This window comes from Salmo salar, chromosome ssa20, assembly GCF_905237065.1.
Source record: "Salmo salar chromosome ssa20, Ssal_v3.1, whole genome shotgun sequence".
In the NCBI taxonomy this organism is placed as follows: domain Eukaryota; kingdom Metazoa; phylum Chordata; class Actinopteri; order Salmoniformes; family Salmonidae; genus Salmo; species Salmo salar.
Window position 1 is genome coordinate 85,693,781 of NC_059461.1, and position 27,325 is coordinate 85,721,105.

General features: G+C 46.4%; 1 protein-coding gene across 1 annotated transcript in view; it reads left to right on the top strand.

Annotated features, from left to right (window-relative positions):
* Nucleotides 1-27,325, top strand: part of LOC106594828 (ventricular zone-expressed PH domain-containing protein) — a 197,401-nt gene that overhangs the window by 5,548 nt on the left and 164,528 nt on the right. The gene's annotated exons all lie outside the window — the stretch shown is intronic.

Genomic DNA, 27,325 nt, shown 5'->3' on the forward strand with positions numbered 1-27,325 from the left:
ACTAAATAACTGTATCTCTGAAAGTGTACGCATTCAAGGGCTCATCTAAATGTTGTAAAACTTATATGATTAACCTCTTGGCGTTCCCCTAGGATAGGGGGCGCTAAAGCGATTTTTGAAAAAAAATTGTGCCCATTTTAACCTGTTAGGGCTAGGGGGCAGTATTGACAAGGCTGGATAAAAAACATACCCGATTTAATCTGGTTACCACTCCTACCCAGTAACTAGAATATGCATATACTTATTACATATGGATAGAAAACACCCTAAAGTTTCTAAAACTGTTTGAATGGTGTCTGTGAGTATAACAGAACTCAAATGGCAGGTCAGATTTATATTATACAACGTTTGACATGTTTGAACGAACCTAAATGGGAAAAAAATGCATTTTCTCGAAATGGCTGTCCCGTGGCCGACGAAGCATTTGGATCAGCCTTCAGACGCGCTAACAAGAACAAGCTCTTGGAACATAAAGGAGTCATTTTTTCGAACGAAAATACATTTGTTGTGGACCTGGGATTCCTGCAAGTGCTTTCTGATGAAGACAACCAAAGGTAAGGGATTATTGACAATAGTATACAAGACTAGATGTGATATGCGATTGTTCCAAGATGGCTAGCCTATTGCTATTGTTAGCCTATTGTTCTGAGTATCGCATCCTGTCACGTCCTGACCAGCAGATGGAGCTAGTGTTTTAGTTTTGGGGTCAGGACGTGGCATGTTTGTATTGGTTAAATGTTGGGTGGATGATTGGGACTTCCAATTGAAGGCAGGTGTGTATAGTTGCCTTTGATTGGAAGTCCTATATAGGTGTGTGTGTTTTTCTTTGGGGTTTTTTGCACTACGTTTCTAGCCTGCAGAACTATAGCTGTTGTCACTTTGTTTGAATTGTTAAGTGGATGCTCTACTCCTTTATTTTAATTAAAGATGAGTATTCACATACCTGCTGCGCCTTGGTCCATTTCTACAGAAGACAGCCGTTACAGAACCACCCACCAAAGGACCAAGCAGCAGAAGAGGAAGAAGCCACAGGAGAGAAAAAGGGAGGAATGGACATGGGAGGACGTCCTGGACGGCAAGGGAGCCTACACCTGGGAAGAGATCCTGGCCGGAAGGGATCGCCTCCCATGGGAACAGGTGGAGGCACTCAGGAGAGTGGAGGCAGCTGGACAGAGGAACCATCGGGAACGTTACGCTGGAACACGGTTGGCTAGGAAACCCGAGAGGCAGCCCCAAGATTTTTTTTGGGGGGGCACACGGGTAGTTTGGCCAGGCCAGGGAGGAGCAGTAAGCCAGCTACCCGTGACTACAGGGAGGTGCGTACGAGGTGGAGGGCGCCATGTTACGCTGAGGTATGCACCATCTCGCCTATACGGACGCACAGCCCAGTTCGCCCAGGACCAGCGCCCCGCAGGTGCCAGGGCAAGGTGAGCATCGAGCCGGAAGGGGGGATGCCAACCCTACAATCAAGACCGCCAGCGCGCCCTTTCGGTCCGGTGTTTCCCGCCAGACGCACTAGCATGGAGGTGCGTGTCTCCAGGCTGGCACGTCCTATACCAGCCCCACGCATCAGGAGTCTAGTGTGTCAACCCAGCCTCGCCAGTCAACAGTCACCAGAGCTGCCCGCCAGTCAACAGTCGTCAGTGCTGCCCGCCAGTCAACCATCACCAGAGCTGCCCGCCAGTCAACAGTCGTCAGAGCTGCCCGCCAGTCAACAGTCGTCAGAGCTGCCCGCCAGTCAACAGTCGTCAGAGCTGCCCGCCAGTCAACAGTCGTCAGAGCTGCCCGCCAGTCAACAGTCGCCAGAGAGGTCAGACTGCCCTGAACTGCCGGAGTGGCCAGACTGCCCTGAACTGCCAGAGTGGCCAGACTGCCCTGAACTGCCGGAGTGGCCAGACTGCCCTGAACTGCCGGAGTGGCCAGACTGCCCTGAACTGCCAGAGTGGCCAGACTGCCCGGTTCTGCCAGAGTGGCCAGACTGCCCGGTTCTGCCAGAGGTGCCCGCCTGCCCGGATCTGCCAGGGTGCCCTGCCTGTCAGGATCGGCCAGAGTGGCCCTCCTGTCCTCCGGCCCAGCCCGAGGGGCCCTCCTGTCCTCCGGCCCAGCCCGAGGGGCCCTCCTGCCCTCCGGTCCAGCCCGAGGGGCCCTCCTGCTCTCCGGCCCAGCCCGAGGGGCCCTCCTGCTCTCCGGCCCAGCCCGAGGGGCCCTCCTGCTCTCCGGCCCAGCCCGAGGGGCCCTACTGCCCTCCGGCCCAGCCCGAGTGGCCCTCCTGCCCTCCGGTCCAGCCCGAGTGGCCCTCCTGTCCCCCGGCCCAGCCCGAGTGGCCCTCCTGTCTCCGCCCCCGGGGCCCTCCTGCTCTCCGGCCCAGCCCGAGGGGCCCTCCTGCTCTCCGGCCCAGCCCGAGGGGCCCTCCTGCTCTGCCCAGCCCGAGGGGCCCTCCTGCTCTCCGGCCCAGCCCGAGTGGCCCTCCTGCTCTCCGGCCCAGCCCGAGGGGCCCTCCTGCTCTCCGGCCCAGCCCGAGTGGCCCTCCTGCTCTCCGGCCCAGCCCGAGGGGCCCTCCTGCTCTCCGGCCCAGCCCGAGGGGCCCTCCTGCTCTCCGGCCCAGCCCGAGGGGCCCTCCTGCTCCCCGGCCCAGCCCGAGGGGCCCTCCTGCTCTCCGGCCCAGCCCGAGGGGCCCTCCTGCTCTCCGGCCCAGCCCGAGGGGCCCTCCTGCTCTCCGGCCCAGCCCGAGGGGCCCTCCTGCTCTCCGGCCCAGCCCGAGGTGCCCTCCTGCTCTCCGGCCCAGCCCGAGGTGCCCTCCTGCTCTCCGTCCCAGCCCGAGTGGCCCTCCTGCCCTCCGGCCCAGCCCGAGTGGCCCTCCTGCCCTCCGGTCCAGCCCGAGTGGCCCTCCTGTCCCCCGGCCCAGCCCGAGTGGCCCTCCTGCCCTCCGGTCCAGCCCGAGGGGCCCTCCTGCTCTCCGGCCCAGCCCGAGGGGCCCTCCTGCTCTCCGGCCCAGCCCGAGGGGCCCTCCTGCTCTCCGGCCCAGCCCGAGGGGCCCTCCTGCTCTCCGGCCCAGCCCGAGGGGCCCTCCTGCTCTCCGGCCCAGCCCGAGGGGCCCTCCTGCTCTCCGGCCCAGCCCGAGGGGCCCTCCTGCTCTCCGGCCCAGCCCGAGGGGCCCTACTGCCCTCCGGCCCAGCCCGAGGGGCCCTCCTGCCCTCCGGTCCAGCCCGAGGGGCCCTACTGTCCCCCGGCCCAGCCCGAGTGGCCCTCCTGTCCCCCCGGCCCAGCCCGAGTGGCCCTCCTGTCCCCCGGCCCAGCCCGAGTGGCCCTCCTGTCCCCCGGCCCAGCCCGAGTGGCCCTCCTGTCCCCCGGCCCAGCCCGAGTGGCCCTCCTGTCCCCCGGCCCAGCCCGAGGGGCCCTCCTGTCCCCCGGTCCAGCCCGAGTGGCCCTCCTGTCCTCCGGCCCAGCCCGAGTGGCCCTCCTGTCCTCCGGCCCAGCCCGAGGGGCCCTCCTGCCCTCCGGTCCAGCCCGAGGGGCCCTCCTGCTCTCCGGCCCAGCCCGAGGGGCCCTCCTGCTCTCCGGCCCAGCCCGAGGGGCCCTCCTGCTCTCCGGCCCAGCCCGAGGGGCCCTCCTGCTCTCCGGCCCAGCCCGAGGGGCCCTCCTGCTCTCCGGCCCAGCCCGAGGGGCCCTCCTGCTCTCCGGCCCAGCCCGAGGGGCCCTCCTGCTCTCCGGCCCAGCCCGAGGGGCCCTCCTGCTCTCCGGCCCAGCCCGAGGGGCCCTCCTGCCCTCCGGCCCAGCCCGAGTGGCCCTCCTGCCCTCCGGTCCAGCCCGAGTGGCCCTCCTGTCCCCCGGCCCAGCCCGAGTGGCCCTCCTGTCCCCCGGCCCAGCCCGAGTGGCCCTCCTGTCCCCCGGCCCAGCCCGAGTGGCCCTCCTGTCCCCCGGCCCAGCCCGAGTGGCCCTCCTGTCCCCCGGCCCAGCCCGAGTGGCCCTCCTGTCCCCCGGCCCAGCCCGAGTGGCCCTCCTGTCCCCCGGCCCAGCCCGAGTGGCCCTCTTGCCCTCCGGCCCAGCCCGAGTGGCCCTCCTGTCCCCCGGCCCAGCCCGAGTGGCCCTCCTGTCCCCCGGCCCAGCCCGAGGGGCCCTCCTGTCCCCCGGTCCAGCCCGAGGGGTCCTCCTGTCCTCCGGCCCAGCACGAGTGGTCCGTCTGCCAGGGTCAGCCCAAGTGGCCCATCTGCCCGGCGCAGTTAGCAGCGCCACCGAAGTGGGCTACGCCGACGGTGGAGCAAGGTCCACGCCCTGCACCTGAGCCACCTCCAGGATAGGTGGGTTGGGGAGGGAGAGTGTAGCACAGTGCCGTCGGTGACGGCAGCCACCCTCCCTTCCCTCCCTTACTGTTTTAGGGTTATTGTTTATGGGTTTTGTGTTGGTTTTTTTTTGTTGGTAGGTGCATTCCGGGGTCTGCACCTTGAGGGGGTACTGTCACGTCCTGACCAGCAGATGGAGCTAGTGTTTTAGTTTTGGGGTCAGGACGTGGCATGTTTGTATTGGTTTAAATGTTGGGTGGATGATTGGGACTTCCAATTGAAGGCAGGTGTGTATAGTTGCCTTTGATTGGAAGTCCTATATAGGTGTGTGTGTTTTTCTTTGGGGTTGTGGGTGGTTGTTTTTGCACTGCGTTTCTAGCCTGCAGAACTATAGCTGTTGTCACTTTGTTTGAATTGTTAAGTGGATGCTCTACTCCTTTATTTTAATTAAAGATGAGTATTCACATACCTGCTGCGCCTTGGTCCATTTCTACAGAAGACAGCCGTTACACATCCACTTTTATCGCAAAGTGTGATTACCCAGTAAAGTTATTTTTAAATCTGGCATTACAGGTGCTTTCAAGAGATATTCATCTATAAATCTTAGAATGACAATATTACATTTTAAAAATGTTTTCGAATAGTAATTTAGTAAATTGTAGCTCTGTTTCATCGGATGCATTTGAGGGAAAATAGTTAGTCAACGTTACGCACCGATGTAAAATGCTGTTTTTATATATAAATATGAACTTTATCGAACAAAAGAATGCATGTATTGTGTAACATGATGTCCTAGGTGTGTCATCTGATGAAGATTGTCAAAGGTTAGTGCTGCATTTAGCTGTTTTTTGGTTATTTGTGATGCATGTGGTTGGTCGGAAAATGGCTATGTGGCTACTTTTACGATATACTCCTCTAACATAATCTAATGTTTTGCTTTTGCTGTAAAGCCTTTTTGAAATCTGACAACGTGGTTCGATTCAGGAGAGGTGTATCTATAAAACTATATAATTTGAGAAAAAAAAAATATATATATTTTTTTATAACATTTTGTTATGCTAATGGCGATATGATTTTTCGTTGGATGTCGGACGGAGGCCGCACAGGGGTTAAATATGAAACAATTTATTTGAATTTTTTAATTTTTTTAATTTGTATTATTATTTATTGAATATTCGAAACATACAATATACTTACAGTGAAGCTGCTTAATAACTACATCATACCAGTCATCCAACAGATTCCCATTCAGAGCGACACACAGAAGCATCCTGGGTCAATGCCCTGCTCAAGGGCATGTTGACCGATCTACCATCATGCCAAAAAACGTGATCCCGTACCCTCCAAGATCCCCCCACAGTTCCCCAATAGTTCTCCCTCAACCATTTGAGATCCCTCCCACAGTCCCCCCAAAGGAAGAAAAAATAAATAAAAAATATGAATTCCATTCCCCACCCCCAAGAGCCCCCCAATGCACCAACAACCAAGAGAATGAACTAAAGAGAAAAAAGGAAAAGAGAGAAAAAAACAGCAAACAACAATGCAAAACAAATAAAAATAAATAAAAAATAAATAATGTAAAACAAAGGGACATCAAGGACAACTAAAATCATAACAGCAATACCAACTGTATATGTTTGTGTGCATGTCTGGCACTATTACATGCATGTGTGTGTTCTTGTATGTGTTTATTTGAATGAGAGTGTGTGTATATGAATGTGTACAAACACCTGCACGGCATCAGCCTAAGGCAAACCGACATTAGTTGTAAAAACACTGCCACTTAGTGTCATTCAAATGTACTTTACATATTTTAAATTTTTTTAACTTTTATCTTTGACCATCATTCTATCTCTCACACAGCAACTCCACTCCCACTTGTCTCAAATTCCACATACCAACCCTCAGCTTCCCTCAGCCCGTCCCATCTATCTCTGCTGGCCACCCACTTCTGTTTTCTACACAACACATATCTTTCAACTACATTTACATTTACATTTAAGACATTTAGCAGACGCTCTTATCCAGAGCGACTTACAAATTGGTGCATTCACCTTATAATATCCAGTGGAACAACCACTTTACAATAGTGCATCTAAATCTTTTAAGGGGGGGTTTGAAGGATTACTTTATCCTATCCCAGGTATTCCTTAAAGAGGTGGGGTTTCAGGTGTCTCCGGAAGGTGGTGATTGACTCCGCTGTCCTGGCGTCGTGAGGGAGCTTGTTCCACCATTGGGGTGCCAGAGCAGCGAACAGTTTTGACTGGGCTGAGCGGGAACTGTGCTTCCTCAGAGGTAGGGAGGCGAGCAGGCCAGAGGTGGATGAACGCAGTGCCCTTGTTTGGGTGTAGGGCCTGATCAGAGCCTGAAGGTACGGAGGTGCCGTTCCCCTCACAGCTCCGTAGGCAAGCACCATGGTCTTGTAGCGGATGCGAGCTTCAACTGGAAGCCCGTGGAGAGAGTGGAGGAGCGGGGTGACGTGAGAGAACTTGGGAAGGTTGAACACCAGACGGGCTGTGGCGTTCTGGATGAGTTGTAGGGGTTTAGTGGCACAGGCAGGGAGCCCAGCCAACAGCGAGTTGCAGTAATCCAGGCGGGAGATGACAAGTGCCTGGATTAGGACCTGCGCCGCTTCCTGTGTGAGGCAGGGTCGTACTCTGCGAATGTTGTAGAGCATGAACCTACAGGATCGGGTCACCGCCTTGATGTTAGTGGAGAACGACAGGGTGTTGTCCAGGGTCACGCCGAGGCTCTTAGCACTCTGGGAGGAGGACACAAGGGAGTTGTCAACCGTGATGGCGAGATCATGGAACGGGCAGTCCTTCCCCGGGAGGAAGAGCAGCTCCGTCTTGCCGAGGTTCAGCTTGAGGTGGTGATCCGTCATCCACACTGATATGTCTGCCAGACATGCAGAGATGCGATTCGCCACCTGGTTGTCAGAAGGGGGAAAGGAGAAGATTAATTGTGTGTCGTCTGCACTCGCAATGATAGGAGAGACCATGTGAGGATATGACAGAGCCAAGAGACTTGGTGTATAGCGAGAATAGGAGAGGGCCTAGAACAGAGCCCTGGGGGACACCAGTGGTGAGAGCACGTGGTGCGGAGACAGATTCTCGCCACGCCACCTGGTAGGAGCGACCTGTCAGGTAGGACGCAATCCAAGCGTGGGCCGCGCCGGAGATGCCCAGCTCGGAGAGGGTGGAGAGGAGGATCTGGTGGTTCACAGTATCAAAGGCAGCAGATAGGTCTAGAAGGATGAGAGCAGAGGAGAGAGAGTTAGCTTTAGCAGTGCGGAGTGCCTCCGTGACACAGAGAAGAGCAGTCTCAGTTGAATGCCCAGTCTTGAAACCTGACTGATTAGGATCAAGAAGGTCATTCTGAGAGAGATAGCAAGAGAGCTGGCCAAGGACGGCACGTTCAAGAGTTTTGGAGAGAAAAGAAAGAAGGGATACTGGTCTGTAGTTGTTGACATCAGAGGGATCGAGTGTAGGTTTTTTCAGAAGGGGTGCAACTCTCGCTCTCTTGAAGACGGAAGGGACGTAGCCAGCGGTCAAGGATGAGTTGATGAGCGAGGTGAGGTAGGGGAGAAGGTCTCCGGAAATGGTCTGGATAAGAGAGGAGGGGATAGGGTCAAGTGGGCAGGTTGGGCGGCCGGCCGTCACAAGACGTGAGATTTCATCTGGAGAGAGAGGGGAGAAAGAGGTCAAAGCACAGGGTAGGGCAGTGTGAGCAGGACCAGCAGTGTCGTTTGACTTAGCAAACGAGGATCGGATGTCGTCAACCTTCTTTTCAAAATGGTTGACGAAGTCATCCGCAGAGAGGGAGGAGGGGGGGGGGAGGGGGAGGAGGATTCAGGAGGGAGGAGAAGGTAGCAAAGAGCTTCCTAGGGTTAGAGGCAGATGCTTGGAATTTAGAGTGGTAGAAAGTGGCTTTAGCAGCAGAGACAGAAGAGGAAAATGTAGAGAGGAGGGAGTGAAAGGATGCCAGGTCCGCAGGGAGGCGAGTTTTCCTCCATTTCCGCTCGGCTGCCCGGAGCCCTGTTCTGTGAGCTCGCAGTGAGTCGTCGAGCCACGGAGCAGGAGGGGAGGACGGAGCCGGCCTGGAGGATAGGGGACAGAGAAAATCAAAGGATGCAGAGACGGAGGAGAGGAGGATTGAGGAGGCAGAATCAGGAGATAGGTTGGAGAAGGTTTGAGCAGAGGGGAGAGATGATAGGATGGAAGAAGAGAGAGAGCGAAGGTTGAGACGGCGCAATACCCTCCGAGTATGGGCAGAGTGAGACGTGTTGGATGAGAGCGAGAGGGAAAAGGATACAAGGTAGTGGTCAGAGACTTGGAGGGGAGTTGCAATGAGATTAGTGGAAGAACAGCATCTAGTAAAGATGAGGTCAAGCGTGTTGCCTGCCTTGTGAGTAGGGGGGAAGGTGAGAGGGTGAGGTCAAAAGAGGAGAGGAGTGGAAAGAAGGAGGCAGAGAGGAATGAGTCAAAGGTAGACGTGGGGAGGTTAAAGTCACCCAGAACTGTGAGAGGTGAGCCATCCTCAGGAAAGGAACTTATCAAGGCGTCAAGCTCATTGATGAACTCTCCAAGGGAACCTGGAGGGCGATAAATGATAAGGATGTTAACCTCTATGGGTGGTGCCACCCGGTGCACTCCATCAACAGCAGGTGCATTTCAAGAGCGGCAAATTTGAATCCAAATAAATGTCAAAATTCAAATTTAAAAAAACTATTTTACACCCTTTGAAAGATAAACATCTCCTTAATCTAACCACGTTTTACGATTTCAAAAAGGTTTTACGGCGAAAGCATAAATTTAGAGTAAGTTAGGACAGTACATTTACAAGAGTTGTGTGTAATGTTTTGTCAATTCAAAGACAGGGTCACCAAAACCATAAAACCAGCTAAAATGATGCACTAACCTTTTACAATCTCCATCAGATGACACTCCTAGGACATTATGTTAGACAATGCATGCATTTTTAGTTCTATCAAGTTCATATTTATATCCAAAAACAGCGTTTTACTATGGCATTGATGTTGAGGAAATCGTTTCCCTCCAATAACCGGCAGTCAAGTCAGCGTCACAAATTAAATAATTAAAATTAGAAAACATTGGTAAAATATTATATTGTCATTTAAAGAATTATAGATTTAGATCTCTTGAACGCAATCAACTTGGCAGATTTAAAAATAACCTTACTGGGAAATCACACTTTGCAATAATCTGAGCACTGCGCCCAGAAAAATACGCGTTGCGATACAGACTAGACGTCATGTTGGGGAGATCTAAAATCGAAAATACTATGTAAATAATCCATTACCTTTGATTCTCTTCATCAGATGTCACTTCCAGGTATCACAGGTCCATAACGAATGTAGTTTTGTTCAAAAAAGCTCATCATTTATGTCCAAAAATCTCCGTCTTGTTAGCACATGATCTAAGCCAGCCGGACTTCTCGTCATGAACGAGGGGAAAAAATATATTTACGTTCGTTCAAACATGTCAAACGTTGTATAGCATAAATCATTAGGGCCTTTTTTAACCAGAACATGAATAATATTCAAGGTGGACGAATGCATACTCTTTTATAACGTATTGGAACGAGGGTACCCAACATGAACTCGCGCGCCAGGTGTCTAATGGGACATCATCGTTCCATGGCTCTTGTTCGGTCAGATCTCCCTCCAGAAGACTCAAAACACTTTGTAAAGGCTGGTGACATCTAGTGGAAGCAATAGGAAGTGCCAAAATATTCCTCAGCCCCTGTGTTTTTCAATGGGATAGGTTTAAAGGTAATACAACACATCAGGTATCCACTTCCTGTCAGAAAATGTCTCAGGGTTTTGCCTGCCAAATGAGTTCTGTTATACTCACAGACACCATTCAAACAGTTTTAGAAACTTTAGAGTGTTTTCTATCCATATATAATAAGTATATGCATATTCTAGTTACTGGGTAGGATTAGTAACCAGATTAAATCGGGTACATTTTTTTATCCAGACGTGCAAATGCTGCCCCCTAGCCCTAACAGGTTATGCTTGAAAGGGCTGGTAACTGTGACAGCATGGAATTCAAATGAGGAGATAGACAGATGGGTCAGGGGAGAAAGAGAGAATGTCCACTTGGGAGAGATGAGGATTCCAGTGCCACCACCCCGCTGGCCAGATGCTCTCGGGGTATGCGAGAACACGTGGGCACACGAGGAGAGAGCAGTAGGAGTAGCAGTGTTATCTGTGGTAATCCATGTTTCCGTCAGTGCCAAGAAGTCGAGGTGCTGGAGGGTAGCATAGGCTGAGATGAACTCTGCCTTGTTGGCCGCAGACCGGCAGTTCCAGAGGCTGCCGGAGACCTGGAACTCCACGTGGGTCGTGCGCGCTGGGACCACCAGGTTAGAGTGGCAGCGGCCACGCGGTGTGGAGCGTTTGTATGGCCTGTGCAGAGGGGAGAGAACAGGGATAGACAGACACATAGTTGACAAGCTACAGAAGAGGCTACGCTAATGCAAAGGAGATTGGAATGACAAGTGGACTACACATCTCGAATGTTACTATGCTGTGATGTTTAACGTACAATTTCAATCTATCTAATCGAATAGAATCCAGATTGCGAGTTGAAGATAAATACTTTTACTAAGAGTATTCATATATTAGTAATTGACTGATCCGGTCTCTCCAGATCTCCTAACAGTACTATTTCTAAGGTCAATTTTAGATCAATGCAATGCATTTTCAGCCATTCCTGAATCAGAAACCAGAAACAGGCTACCTGCGGGCAATACCAAAATAAATGGTTATTGATTCTGTATCCTCACAACAAAATCTGCAGAGCTTCGATGATTTTATGCCCCAAATATTAAACATTTTGTTGGTGGCAAGAATTCTATATAATAATTTTATCTGAAAAGCACAAAGTCATGAATCTTGCGTTGTTTTATATATCAACTCATACACCCAGTACCATGGAATCGGTACTTCAAAAATGTCTTCCAAACTATTTTGCAATCTGTATGGCACAGTTGTCAACATCCCGGTCCTCAAATGAAACTGGTATACTTTCCTATTTATGCTATTTTTGTTCCTCCGCCAGTTTTGATCCTTTATATTGGGCAGACAGACCAGTTCCCTACCTCCTCCCGCTGCCACCCGCCTCCTCCATTTTTGGGGCAATGCTGTAATCAATTGGTTGTCCTCTTGGAGTGAGCAGACCTTTCCGTACAATTCTGATAACTCCATGAAGGACATAACTCTACCATTCCAATTTACAATATCATTTAAGAACAAAATACCCTTTTCAAACATCTTTCCCATAAATACAGGTATTTTATCAAACAGCACATTTGAGTTCATCCATAATATTTGTTGTAATATTTGTTCTATCTTTTCAAAGGGATGAAATTGAAATTGTAGCCAGCTCTGCAATGCTTGTTTGAAAAAGAGAGATACTTTGAAAAAAGTATCATTTTCAATTAATCGAAAATGAGACATGGCAATCTGCACAAAGGCAAAAAGGCAATTTTTAAACAATGGATGAGCTTTTCTTAGTAATCTACTTGAGAACCATTTAGGGTTCAAATACAACTTTTGAATGAGTGACGTTTTCAGAGAGAGGGTTAGTGCTTTTATATTTAATAATCTCAACCCACCCAATTTATATTCATTATATAGATAGGCATGTTTTATTTTCTCTGGTTTAGCGTCCCAGATAAAGCAAAATATTTTTTTGCTCATATGATTTGAAAAACGAATCGTCAGGAGTAGGCAGCTCCATAAGTAAGTGAGTAAACTGAGATATGACTAAGGAGTTAATCAGGGCAATTTTTTCATAAATAGACAGGTATTTACCTCGCCATGGTTGCAGGATCTTGTCTATTTTTACAAGTTTTCTATTGAAATTCATTGTGGAGAGCTTATTTATATATTTTGTGATATGAATACAGAGTATGTGTACTTTTTTTTGTAGTTTACCATTTCATAGGTAAAGTACAGGGTAATGTAAAAGTTGTATTTTTTAAGGATTCAATACGTAATATTGTACATTTATCATAATTAGGTTTTAGTCCAGAGAGTACAGAAAAGTTATCTAGATCTTTAATGAGACATTGCAGGGATCTAGCTTGTAGACTTAATATAAAACTTGAGTCATCGGCATACATGGACACCTTTGTTTTTAAGCCTTGGATTTCTAATCCTCTAGTGTTGTTATTGGAGCAGATTTTAATAGCTAGCATTTCGATGGCCATAACAAATAGATATGGTGACAGCGGACACCCTTGTTTAACTCCTCTTGACAATTCAAAACTCTCTGAGAAGTAGCCGTTATTTACTATTTTACACCTGGGGTTGCTATACATTATTTTTACCCATTTTATAAGAGAATTACCGAAATTGAAAAAATCCAGGCATTTATAAATAAAATCCAGTCTTACTTTATCAAATGCCTTTTCAAAATCCGCTATAAATACCATTCCTGGCTTCTTATATGTTTCATGATGTTCTATTATTTCTAGTAGTTGTCATATATTATCTCCAATGTATCGTCCATGTAAAAAACCTGTCTGATCAGGATGAGCAATACCTGGTAAAACCCTTTTAATTCTGAGTGCTATGCATTTTGCATCACAACATTGAAGTGTAAGGGGCCTCCAGTTTTTTAGATAGACTGGAAACTACTATAAATATGAAACTATTTGTGATAGGGATGCACGATATATCGGGATCGGACGATATTAGCTAAAATAGGCAACATTGGTATCGGCCCGATTGTCTAGTTTAACGCCGATGTTAAAAACCGATGTCAATGCTACCGTGCATACCTATATAATGTAGGTACATGACGTAATGATGCCACGTAAAATGTTCCGTTACATATGCAACACTGCATTCCTAACCTAGTGTTACGCTGAGTGGAATAGGGAAACCCAAGAGCAGACTCAGATGAGGAGACTGGGATGAAGTAACCAAGGTATTTATTGAAACACAGGGGGAAGATGGAGTGCAGGCTAGGGGAAGCTCGGGCGGGTTGCAGGAAACCAGGTGCTGAGGCTGAGGCTGGAGCGAGAGGGGTTGGGACAGGGTAAGCAGGTCCAGAGGGGAATCCAAGGGAGCAGTAGAGTGGGGAATCCAGGGCAGGGTAGCAGGATGAAGAGACGGACTGGAGACAGGGACCAGAGTCAGAGCGGGCAGAACTGTAGCGGAGAGGAAAACCGTATCAGGCGAGGAAAACAGGCACAACAGGATAACAGTATCTCAATAGTAACAAACGGCTAGAAACATAGACTGACTGAGCAGAGATTACGATCTGGCAGTGTGGAAGTGGCAGGACTGAGTATTTGTAGAGGTCTTGATTATGGAACAGGTTGCAGCTGGTGGGGATCTGCTCTGTCTCGAGCACACCTGTCGCCGCCCACACAATCACACACACACAGAGAGAGAGGGAGAGGGAGAGAACACTTGGGGGAGAGGCGGCAGGTCAAGGAGTCACAGGATGAGCAGTAGAGGGCGTGGCAGCAGTAGATGTAACACCTAGCCCACACAATGTCTGCTGTGTGGATCGAGCAGTCAACAAGTCAAGGAGTCCATTTGAAAGAGTAAGAACATTTCAGCGAGACAACTCAAAGGCGAAATCCATTAAAGCCAAAGATAATGGAATTCATTGCCCTTGACAATCAACTGTTCTCTGTCTTGGGTGATGTTGGCTTTCGCCGACTGGTCGAGCACCGGTACACACTACCAAGTGCGCTCGTTTTCAGATGTTGCCCTACCGGAGTTACACAGTAATAGCGTCACTGCTATTATCTTCATGACATACATACTATGGAACGCCGTTTGGGTCTTTGCGTGTCAAAAACGATACAGTAGCACTGTCAAAGCTGTACAAAAAAGTCTGCAAACAAGCAAACACCGGCCACGAACGATGTGTTTACAATACCGCGTTGGTAATAAAGCATCATTTGTTCGACCACAACTTCTGGGGTAGCTAGCTTTAGCTTGGTATCTAGCTAGCACCAATACAACCAGCTTGAAAACAATGACCAGTAGAAACTGCAGTCATTTTCATTATTCTTAGCAATGATTTAGGAATCCTTGTGAGTAAGTATTAGCTAGGTTGCCACTTGTTGTTTGGCTATTGAAATTGAACTTCAGTTCATGAAAATAAATAGCTAGCTAGCTACTTAACCCTGTTGCCCAAAGCTAACGTTATAAGCAGCCAGCTAGCTTCATCTGGCTAGAGAGGCCCGACCGGACTGGGTTATGTGTTGTGAAGTTAGCCACAATAAGGATTAGGCACAATAGTGGAATTTGCAGTTTGCCTTCAAAATAAAAGTATGTCATCGACTGATGCAAATTAATACAAATAGTAGAATTATGCCATACTTTTATTTTGAAGGCTAACCTCAAAGTCCACTATTGTGGCAAGTTTCACATAGATGGGTCCGACCACCATTAACCTCTCTAGGGCCGGCGGGACGAAATCGTCCCACCTACGTAACAGCCAGTGGAATCCTGTGGCGCGTTATTCAAATACCTTAGAAATGCTATTACTTCAATTTCTCAAACATATGACTATTTTACACCATTTTAAAGACAGGACTCTCGTTAATCTAACCACACTGTCCGATTTCAAAAAGGCTTTACAACGAAAGCAAAACATTAGATTATGTCAGCAGAGTACCCAGCCAGAAATAATCAGACACCCATTTTTCAAGCTAGCATATAATGTCACAAAAACCCAGAAGACAGCTAAATGCAGCACTAACCTTTGATGATCTTCATCAGATGACACACCTAGGACATTATGTTATACAATACATACATGTTTTGTTCAATCAAGTTCATATTTATATCAAAAACCAGCTTTTTACATTAGCATGTGACGTTCAGAACTAGCATACCCCCGCAAACTTCCGGTGAATTTACAAAAATTTACTAAATTACTCACGATAAACGTTCACAAAAAGCATAACAATTATTTTAAGAATTATAGATACAGAACTCCTCTATGCACTCGATATGTCCGATTTTAAAATAGCTTTTCGGTGAAAGCACATTTTGCAATATTCTAAGTAGATAGCCCGGCATCACAGGGCTAGCTATTTAGACACCCAGCAAGTTTAGCACTCACCAAAATCAGATTTACTATAAGAAAAATGTTATTACCTTTGGTGTTCTTCGTCAGAATGCACTCCCAGGACTTCTACTTCAATAACAAATGTTGGTTTGGTCCCAAATAATCCATAGTTATATCCAAACAGCGCCGTTTAGTTCGTGCGTTCAAGACACTATCCGAATGGTAAAGAAGGGTGACGCGCACGACGCATTTCGTGACAAAAAAATTCTAAATATTCCATTACCGTACCTCGAAGCATGTCAACCGCTGTTTAAAATCAATTTTTATGCCATTTTTCTCGTAAAAAAGCGATAATATTCCGACCGGGAATCTGCGTTTAGGTAAAAAGACGAAAGAAAATAAAGCATGGAGTCGACTTGTGCATGCGCCTAAGCCCATTGTCCTCTGATCGGCCACTTGCCAAAAGCGATAATGTGTTTCAGCCTGGGGCTGCCTCGATATCATTCAGCTTTTTCCCGGGCTCTGAGAGCCTATGGGAGCCGTAGAAAGTGTCACGTTACAGCAAAGATCCTCAGTCTTCAATAAACAGAGACAAGAAGAACAAGATCTTGTCAGAGAGGGCACTTCCTGTAAGGAATCTTCTCAGGTTTTTGCCTGCCACATGAGTTCTGTTATACTCACAGGCACCATTCAAACAGTTTTAGAAACTTTAGGGTGTTTTCTATCCAAAACCAATAATTATATGCATATTCTAGTTACTGGGCAGGAGTAGTAACCAGATTAAATCGGGTACGTTTTTTATCCGGCCGTGTCAATACTGCCCCCTACCCCCAACAGGTTAATCAAATAAGAACTGTTTATAAATTAGGGTCATTTTAGATGATGACAGATGGCTATATAGCTAGCTAGCTAGCTATAGCTACTGAAACAGATTATGTCGTTTTACTATGTTTTTGGAGAAGAACATTGTTTGCATCCATGAGCTAGCTAGCTTTTTTTAATGACCAGCACTGTAGGTGCGCAAGACAACTTTACCAGCATCATAGCGTACGTATTGAATCGTTGAATCGTTGTGACATATTAAATACGAGTGATAGTGTAATTAATGTGTAATAACTACGTAAAACATTTATGAACGCGTTAAAGTATTATGTGACGTGCAGTCATATTCAGGTCCTGGTTGGTCAACAAGATTATTTGACACGTCAAATAGTGTTATTTGACATGTATCTTTTTTGACATGCAAAGACCCAAATGGCATTCTTTAGCCTGTTAGGGCTAGGGGGCAGTATTGACACGGCCGGATAAAAAACGTACCCGATTTAATCTGGTTACTACTCCTGCCCAGTAGCTAGAATATGCATATAATTATTGGCTTTGGATAGAAAACACCCTAACGTTTCTAAAACTGTTTGAATGGTGTCTGTGAGTATAACAGAACTCATATGGCAGGCAAAAACCTGAGAAGATTCTGTACAGGAAGTGGCCTGTCTGACAAGTTGTTGTTCATCTTGGCTCTTTTTATTGAAGACTGAGGATCGTTGCTGTAACGTGACACTTCCTACGGCTCCCATAGGCTCTCAGAGCCCGGGAAAAAGCTGAATGATATCGAGGCAGCCTCTGGCTGAAACACATTATCGCGTTTGGCAAGTGGCCGAACTGAGTACTCTGAGACTCAGGCGCGTGCACGAGTCGACCCCGTGCTTTATTTTCTTTCCTCTTTTTACCTAAACGCAGATTCCCGGTCGGAATATTATCGCTTTTTTACGAGAAAAATGGCATAAAAATTGATTTTAAACAGCGGTTGACATGCTTCGAAGTACGGTAATGGAATATTTAGAATTTTTTTGTCACGAAATGCGCCATGCTCGTCACCCTTATTTACCCTTTCGGATAGTGTCTTGAACGCACGAACAAAACGCCGCTATTTGGATATAACAATGGATTATTTGGGACCAAACCAACATTTGTTATTGAAGTAGAAGTCCTGGGAGTGCATTCTGACGAAGAACAGCAAAGGTAATAACATTTTTCTTATAGTAAATCTGAATTTGGTGAGTGCTAAACTTGCTGGGTGTCTAAATAGCTAGCCCTGTGATGCCGGGCTATCTACTGAGAATATTGCAAAATGTGCTTTCACCGAAAAGCTATTTTAGAATCGGACATATCGAGTGCATAGAGGAGTTCTGTATCTATAATTCTTAAAATAATTATGTTTTTTGTGAACGTTTATCGTGAGTAATTTAGTAAATTCACCTGCAGTGTTCGGTGGGAATGCTTGTCACATGCTAGTCACATGCTAATGTAAAAAGCTGGTTTTTGATATAAATATGAACTTGATTGAACAAAACATGCATGTATTGTATAACATAATGTCCCAGGGTTGTCATCTGATGAAGATCATCAAAGGTTAGTGCTGCATTTAGCTGTGGTTTGGGTTTATGTGACATTATATGCTAGCTTGAAAAATGGGTGTCTGATTATTTCTGGCTGGGTACTCTGCTGACATAATCTAATGTTTTGCTTTCGTTGAAAAGCCTTTTTGAAATCTGACAGTGTGGTTAGATTAACGAGAGTCTTGTCTTTAAAATGGTGTAAAATAGTCATATGTTTGAAAAATTGGAAGTTTTTGCATTTTTGAGGTATTTGAATATCGCGCCACGGGATTACACTGGCTGTTGAGTAGGTGGGACGCCCATAGAGGTTAGAAATCCTGGTTGAGAATTAAACGACTGAACAAATTAACAACCAAACAGCACAGCAAGTAAGTGAAAGAAATAGGTTTTGATTATGTTTTACTGGTAATGGGGACATAGGTAAATGCCAACAAAATAACTTTTTGGTCAGTGTGGTGTGTTTGTAACCTTTATTTAACTAGGAAAGTCAGTTAAGAACAAATTGTTATTTACAATGACAGCCCGGATGACGCTGGGACAATTGTGCGCCACCCTATGGGACTCCCAATCATGGCCGGATGTGATACAGCCTGGATTCGAACCAGAGACTGTTGTTACTTCTCTTGCACTGAGATGCAGTGCCTTAGACCGCTGCGTCCATGTGTGTGTGTGTGTGTGTTAATTATGTAACTCTACTAGAATGCTTAAAAGGCAGCTAAAATGTAAAATATTGGTTATTGGTTATCGGTATCGGGGTTTTTTTGCAAGGAAAATATCGGGTATCGGCCAAAAAATGTCATATCGGTGCATCACTAATTTGTGAGAAGATGAAATGCGACCATTGTATCCAGTCTAACAAACACTTCCAGAACAAAGAAAGCTACTACTACAACTAGTAAGGACATGGTGACATCTGGTGGACAACCAGAGAATTACACAACCAGAGACTTTCTGTCGAACTATTCGTCACAGACTATCATATGTCAGGTATGACTCAGATGCAGACAGTGTCGAAGAAACATAAGTGTATTTCTAATACAGGGGTAGGCAAACGACAGGTCAAAGGCAGGCAGGAGTTAGTGATCCAGAGAAGGTGCAAATGGTCCAGAACGGCAGGCAGTCTCAGGGTTAGGGCAGGCAGAAGGGTCAAAACCAGGAAGGACTAGAAAACAGGAGCAAGAAACAGACAGGAGCAGGGGAACAAACGGTGGTAGATTTCACTAAAAATGAACTGGCAACAGACAAACAGAGAACATAGGTAAAAATACACAGGGGATAATGGGGAAGATGGGCGACACCTGGAGGGGGTGAAGACAAGCAAAAGACAGGTGGAACAGATCAGGGTGTGACACAGACGGATCGGTCAATTTCAACAGAGAGAAATGACAAAGACATACAAGTGTAAATATGTACATTGCATTTCTAAATCCGAATGAGCGTTTGTTTGAGTGCTAAATATTCATATTTACGATGAGCGTATTATTCAACTGTATGTACGATAGCTGAATTCCTTTGTCTCTCCTTCTCCCGCTCGTTCGTTCCCCATCCCTTTCATTGTGTAACCAGCCGTCATATCGGGTTAGTCCACTAGGGACTTTTCATTGCATAATGTTGGTAATCAATTCAACCTATAATGTGTGTGTTTATGTATTCCTGTGTGATTTATTTCATTAGTTCGTAAATAAATAATTAAGCCAATTTGTGTAAGCTGAGTCACCATGTAGACTAGGGTTCATGCAGATTTATAGAATATTACGACGTTCAGAATGAGACTGATATGAGGTAAAAATACATTAATAAGTGACTGTTATCCATAGATATGAATATATCTTATAAGAGTTCAATTCGGGAGATAGTAACTCGTTAAATAAGTTTTCCTGCGGTGTCCCAAGTTACTGAGTTAATTGTTACATTATTAATTTAATCACGTAATCAATTAAACATGGCTCATTGATTTGATAAGATTACCACCATCGCATTAATGAACGTCACGACAGCAGTTTCTTGCCTTAAGCTGGACACCATTCACATGTGATAGGCTAATATTGTCACACATTATTGATTTTATTGATTGAATCTTGTCTTTATGTATACTAAATAATATATGTGTGAAATGTGTTTGGATTTAGAATGGACTATTATCATGCACCTGTCTTGAAACAGGTTCGTTATTTATGTCATCTATGCAATTAAATGGCGAATATAGGACGCTTTTCCTATAGTTCATTTTCATGCCAGCCAGGTACACTATACTCCTGTTGTAAAGAGAAGCAATCTGCTTAATATTAGGAAAGTTGAGAAATAAATATAGTAGACCTAGCCTATAGAAAGCTGATGGGATCCTCCTCTTTTTAGTAGAGGCCATCACTCTGTTTTCTCACACAATTGCGCAGTCTATAGAAATGTTGCGCAACATGAGGTCATGGGCTCTCATGAAGTGTTTGATTCGATTTGCGATACATTTGCATTGACGTCAGAGTGATTAGAGGGACAATAGAGTGCTGAGTACCAGGCAGTTAGCAAGTTTGGTAGGCTACTAATGACCATCAGAGCTTGGAGATTACCGTGACTAAATGGTCACGTGGAATTTGACTCCCGTCATGACTCGTGACCGCCTGTGTGGTTGGCGGTAATACGGTCACGGTAAGAGCCCTACTCTGTGCTCTGTTGCTGTAGCTGTGCTGTGCTTACTCCCCACAAGTGCTCTCTCTGTCTCTCTGTGTCACTCCCTCTCTCAATGTCACTGTCTCTGGCATTCTCTCTGTCTCTCTCGCTCTTTCTCTCTCGCTGTCTGTCTCTGTGTCTCTCTGTCTGTCTCTCTCTTTCTCTGTGGCTGAAGATGCTGGCCTCTAAAAGTGATGTGTTGCTTATATTGTGTGTGTGTGTGTGTGTGTGTGTGTGTGTGTGTGTGTGTGTGTGTGTGTGTGTGTGTGTGTGTGTGTGTGTGATATACTCTCTCAGTATACCCACCCCTGTCCTGACCGATAATTTCTTGTCATTTCTCCCTCATGCTGCTCCACAGCTGTGTAACTGCAGGACATAAATAATAGAGACTGCAGAAGCATCCCTAAGTACGTACACACACACAAACACACACACTCCCATGGTTGTCGACTCGTGCAGTTCTGCAGCGTTTTTAAAAATAGCTTTCCTTCTATTCATTCATCCTGCGATGCTGCTATTGTCAGGATAGCCCTCAGGAGATCTATTCTCAGTGACTTTGTCTTTAGTAATTAATGAGACTCACAGTCAGTTACAACAAGTGCTTTACACACTTGTTACGGAATTTGGCTTATTGTGTCAAAACTCTACAGACAACACTTACAATAAAACAATCACTCACAAAAACCATGGGGAAAACAGTGGGTTAAATAATGAACACGTAATTGGGGAATTGAAACCAGGTGTCTAAAACAAAGACAAAACAAATGGAAAATGAAAAGTGGATCGGCTATGGCTAGAAGGCCGGTGACGTCGACCGCCGAACGCCGCCCGAACAAGGAGAGGGACCGACTTCGGCGGAAGTCGTGACACTGTCTTTAGTACCTTTTTAATTTTCTCATACAAGCTTCTGTGAAAGATTGTTCCAGTACAGTAGATCTACTCACATTTCAATTAACACAAAAATAGAAAGGCTTCAGAAAATAATATATACATCTTATTTTTTTTTGCCATTGCAGGTTTTTGACAACAACCTAAAACACAAAGAAAAGTAGAATTACAGTACTCAATACAAAATGTTACTGTAAACTCATGTAAACAAAAATATTTACAGTAAAAGTACAGTGCAATGGTAAATAAAACATAGTATTGTAAAGGATGGGGTGGATGGTTTATGGATCCCACCTTCTGTTATGGTCTGGCCACATCACCTCATCCACATCACAAGCAATGTCATCCCTGGCTAGGCAACGGGGAAAATATTGCATTGCGTGCCGTATCCAACCCTGGACTGACCCCACCTCAATATCTCCGCATGCCTCTTCCATTGCTTGCAGAAGAGGCAGGCGGGCATGGGGTTGGCGGTCATACACTTTCCAACGCCAAGCCGAAAATAATTCCTCAATCGGATTGAGAAATGGGGAGTATGGGGGCAAGTATACAACTGTGAAGTTGTGGTTGGTGAACCAGTCCCTGACCAGAGCAGCCCGGGGGAAACTAACATTATCCCAGATGACAACAAACCAGGGCTGCTCTGGTCCGTCGTGTACAACTGCATTATGTAGTTCATCCAGAAATATGATAATGTGTGCAGTATTGTAGGGACCTAAGGTGGCATGGTGATGGAGAACTCCTTGCAGACTAATGGCGGCACAAAAGGTGATATTTGCCCCGCGCTGCCCAGGGACATTCACAACGGCTCTTTGTCCTATAACATTTCGGCCCCGACGCCTGATTTTAGCTAAATTGATTCCAGCTTCATCAATGAAAATTAACTTATAAGGCTGTTCAGCTGCATCAAAGTTGACTCTTTGTAACAGAAAATGCATACACTGTACCGTGAATATGGTGTAACTCAAAACACAGGACTACAATGTCTACATTTTCACACAAGGATGGGGTTGGGTTGGGTGAGACACATTCAGTCAAACTACAAGCTACAGGCAAGGCACGTGCCCCCACAGAACTGTCTGGCAGTTCTGTAGAAAATGCAAGAATATGATGTCATTGGTTAGGTTCTTTTTTACATCCTGTACTGTCATACTGTACGCAGAAACATCAAAACTGTATTACATGTACTTCACAGCACTATACCAATTGTTTTTGTTCACTGAGGAGCATAGACATAATATTGTAGGACTACATTGTAATGTACTGTGATGCAGAATGATGTGCAACAATTACATAGGTACAGTCTAGTCTAGAAAGTTGAAGACATACCTGTTCTCCAGTTTAAATGTCTGTATTATGGATGCTACCGTGTAGCGACTCAGGTTGGGCTGGACTCTGCCCTCATCGTCAGGCCATGATTTATGACATGGTCCACCAAAGTGGCCCTAATGTCGTCGGAAATATGTATCCATCTATTGCCTGGTCCCCTTCTTTGTTCTTGTCCTCGTCGTACTCCTCTTCCTTTTCCTCTCACTCTCACTGCCTCCATGTTTGCATAGTTCTCACAAAAGAGGTGAGCTTACCTGAGGTGTATTTGTAGTGCTAAGGCTCAGACTAATTGGTGTTCAATTACTGTATAAGTGTTTTCTTGTGTGTGTGTGTGTGTGTGTGGGTATTGACAATTTCAGGTATGTTTTGCATTTTGAATAGAAGTGTTTTCCCAATGATTGCAAGAGATTTCGTTATTGAACGAAGTGTCAAATGTAAGAAACAGTGTGTAGTGTTTTGCAAGGTGTGTTGCAGAATTGCAAACAAAGTGCAAAGCAGAAAATGTGTTTGTACTTTTGGTGCCTTTGTTTAAGGCATGGTTACAAAAGTTAAGATTTTGATGCTTTTGTCTAAGCATTCACTTTCAGTGTGTAAGCAATTGGCAAAAACATGTTATGCCAAAATAACATGCAAAACAGTCACACAGGTGGTGCTCTGCCATTCTGATCCGAAGGTGATTAACAGTAGAGCTATTCAAAGGGCGGGAAAGTGAATTTTTATCTGGTTTCGTTTGGTCTTTTAGTTGAGTGAATTCTGGAATTCAAACACTCCTTGTAAACATTCCCTGGAATAGAATCTAAGCTCCCTCCCTCATCCCCCTCTCTTGCTGCCCCATATCACAAAGCCACGCCGTAATTATGTGCATAATTGTGTGTGTAGACCCCAGGCAGCGTTCTGTCCTGTTCTGATGCCAGTATACCAGGATGTGATATTCTTCCCACACGCACAAGCACACATTCCTGTTATAGGACTTACTGAGACAACATACATTAGTCAATGTGAAAACCTACAGGAGATAAACATGTCAACTAGCCATTATTACCAAACGGTCACTGCCCTCTCTGTGCAGGAGATAAACATGTCAACTAGCCATTATTACCAAACGGTCACCGCCGTCTCTGTGCAGGAGATAAACATGTCAACTAGCCATTATTTCTGCTCTTTCCTGTCTATGGATGGTAGAGAAGGAAAAGGATGTTATGTTATAACATAAAGATGTTATTCAGCAGGTGCATATCACACAGAGACAGGGCTGAGTGAGCACTGAGACAGAGATGGGGGGGGGGTCACTTATAGAGCACACAAAAGGACCAGTGTTCGTTCTTTCTTTCTTTCTTTCTTTCTTTCTTTCTTTCTTTCTTTCTTTCTTTCTTTCTTTCTGTCTGTCTGTCTGTCTGTCTGTCTGTCTGTCTGTCTCTCTTTCTCTCTCTCTCACACTCTCTCTCTCACTCTCTATCTCTCACTCTCTATCTCTTTCTTTCTCACACTCTCTCTCTCTCTCTCTGTCTCACTCTCTTTCTCTGTCTCACTCTCTCCCTATCTCTCTCTTGTCCTGACATACCCCCTACCCTAGCGCCAGACCTCCCGTACACCTTCACCCCTCACCTAGTGCCCCACTCAGGAGCTCTCTCTCTCTGGGCTAGGGCTGGGGAGCACGCAAGGGTCCCTCTGGAGCTAATGCACAGTCACCTGCCTGTGTCCAGCCTCTCTTTCACACGTGTCTCAGTATGTGTTTGAGACTATGTGTTTAAAGGCTGCATTCCTGAGCTTGCTGATCTGTAGCCGGGTGATTAATAGTAACTAGCTGATTGTTTAAAAGCTGAATTCCTCAGGCCTGCTCTTACACACAAAGAACTGACTGGTCAACCACAACACACAAATATAGTTATAGTCTGGGGCTGTGTGTGATTCTGGGACTTAACTCCCAAACTAAAGCAGAGTTAGGAGATCAGAGGCAGAAGCTGCTGGCAGAACTGTCAGAACTATTTCAGTCACAGTGCAGACAGAAGGCATTCAGGTGGAATAATGGAAGTTCAGTGTGTGAGGGGTCTGCAGGTTACACCAGGAATTCAGGACACTGAAATACTATCCGCCTCTCTCTCTCTCTCTCTCTCTCTCTCTCTCTCTCTCTCTCTCTCTCTCTCTCTATCCTTCCATCTCTCTCTCTCTCTATCCTTCCGTCTCTCTCTCTATCCTTCCGTCTCTCTCTCTATCCTTCCGTCTGTCTGTCTGTCTGTCTGTCTCTCTCTCTCTCTCTCAATTTTCAATTCAATTCCAAGTGCTTTGTTGGCATGGGAATCATATGTTCACATTGCCAACGCAGGTGAAATACATAATAAACAAAAGTGATATAAACAATCAGAAATGATCAGTAAACATTACACTCACAAAAGGTTCAAAAGAAAGAGGCATTTCAAATGTTATATTATGGCTATGTACAGTGTTGTAACAATGTGTTGAAATACAAACGATAGGGGGCCTCTCGGGTGGCACAGTGGTCCAAGGCACCGCATCGCAGTGCTAGCTGTGCCACCAGAGATTCTGGGTTCAAGCCCAGGCTCTGTTGCAGCCTGCCGTGACCGGGAGGTCCATGGGGCGATGCACAATTGGCCCAGTGTCGTCCGGGTTAGGAGGGTTTGGCCTGCAGGGATATCCTTGTCTCATCGCGCACTAGTGACTTGCTTGCTGACCAGGTCACCAGGTGCACAGTGTTTCCTCCAACACATTGGTGCGGCTGGCTTCCAGGTTGGATGTGCGTTGTGTCAAGAAGCAGTGTGGCTTGGTTGGGTTGCGTTTCAGAGGACGCATGGCTCTCGACCTTTGCCTCTCCTGAGTCCATGTGGGAGTTGCAGTGATGGATACCACAAAATTATTTTGGGGTCTGTGTAATCTGAGGGAAATATGAGTCTCTAATATGACAGGTGGTTAGGAAGTGCGCTCATTTCCACCTCATTTTGTGGGCAGTGTGTCTTCTCTTGAGAGCCAAGTCCCTATGGCGGCCTCTCAATAGCAAGGCTTTGCTCAGTCTGTACATATTCAAAGCTTTCCTTCATTTTGGGTCAGTCACAGTGGCCAGGCATTCTGCCAGTGTGTACTGTGTTTAGGTCCAAATAGCATTCTAGTTTGCTCTGTCTTTTGGTTAATTCTCTCTCGCTCTCCCCTTTCCACACACCTACTCTCGTCACAGGTGATAAAAGACACTTTGATTACTGGTACTCTATTGGTGTCAGTGTCACTGTGAAATATCTCATTTGAAACCTATAGTGATTGTGCCCTATCAAGTTGTATCCAGCCTTACTGCCAGGAGAGATAAAGCCAACCCATCCCTCTGTGTTGATGACTGTGTGGTTGTTTGGATTCAAAACTGGCATAGCATTCCCGCCTCCGTATCCTGGCGATGTGTTGCCATGGACTCTGTGGGCAGGAATTGGGTTTGATGGTGAACTGTAGTCTCCTCCACATTAGCTCTTCAATGTAGTAAAACACTCAACAGAAGATTTCAGAAATCGTGCCAAAAAAGTAATTTATACTGAACAAAAAAATCGAAACGCAACATGCAACAATGTCTAAGACTTTGCTGAGTTATAGTTCATGTAAGGAAATCAGTCAGTTAAAATAAATAAATTAGACCCTAATCTATAGATTTCACATGACTGGGCAGGGGCGCAGCCTTGGGTGGGCTTGGGAGGGCATAGTCCCGACCACATGGGAGACAGGCACACTCACTGTAGAGCCAGTTTATCTCCATAAAAGGGCTTTATTACAGACAGAAATACTCCTCAGCACCCCCCCTGACGATCCCACAGGTGAAGAAACCGGATGTGGAGGTCCTGGGCTGGCGTGGTCTGCGGTTGTGAGGCCAGCTGGACATACTGCCAAATTCTCTAAATTGACATTGGTTTATGGTAGAGAAATTAACATTAAATTATCTGGAAACAGCTTTGTTGGACATTCCTGCAGTCAGCACGCCAATTTCACGCTCCCTCAAAACTTCTGTGGCATTGTGTTGTGTGACAAAACGGCACATTTTAGAGTGGCCTTTTATTGTCCCCAGAACAAGGTGCACCTGTGTAATGATCATGCTGTTTAATCAGCTTCTTGATATGCCACACCTGTCAGGTGGATGGATTATCTTGGCAAAGGAGAAATGCTCACTAACATGGAGCGAACTAAGCTTTCTCTGCATATGTAACATTTCTGGGATCTTTTATTTCAGCTCATGAAACATGGGCCAACACTTTACATGTTGCGTTTATATTTTTGTTCAGTGTATATTACTGTTTGTGTGTGTTCTTGCGTCCGTGTCTGATAACACACAGTCAGAATAATCAATACTCAATCGTCCCTGACCCATGTGTGTACAGTACAGCTGAATATGGTACAGTACCTCTCTGAGTGTTAATATTTCCAGAGAGGGCCGGAGGAGCCCAGGTGAGGGTGGTAAATGGTTACCTTTTTAAATGAGGAATCTCACCGCTCCTGGGAGCCTCCCACACATTCATTCATGCCGCCGTCTCCTCTGCTGTGCTGATATGTGGTGATGTTTGTCCTTGGCAGGCAGTGTACAGCTGTGAGTGTCGGTGGAGCGCTCTATAAAGTGTCACATATTAGTGTGGTGGGGAGATACACTGGTCACAGATTAACTTCATTAACCACACCTGTAGAACTACAGAGGAGAGGATTACGCCTACATGGCTCT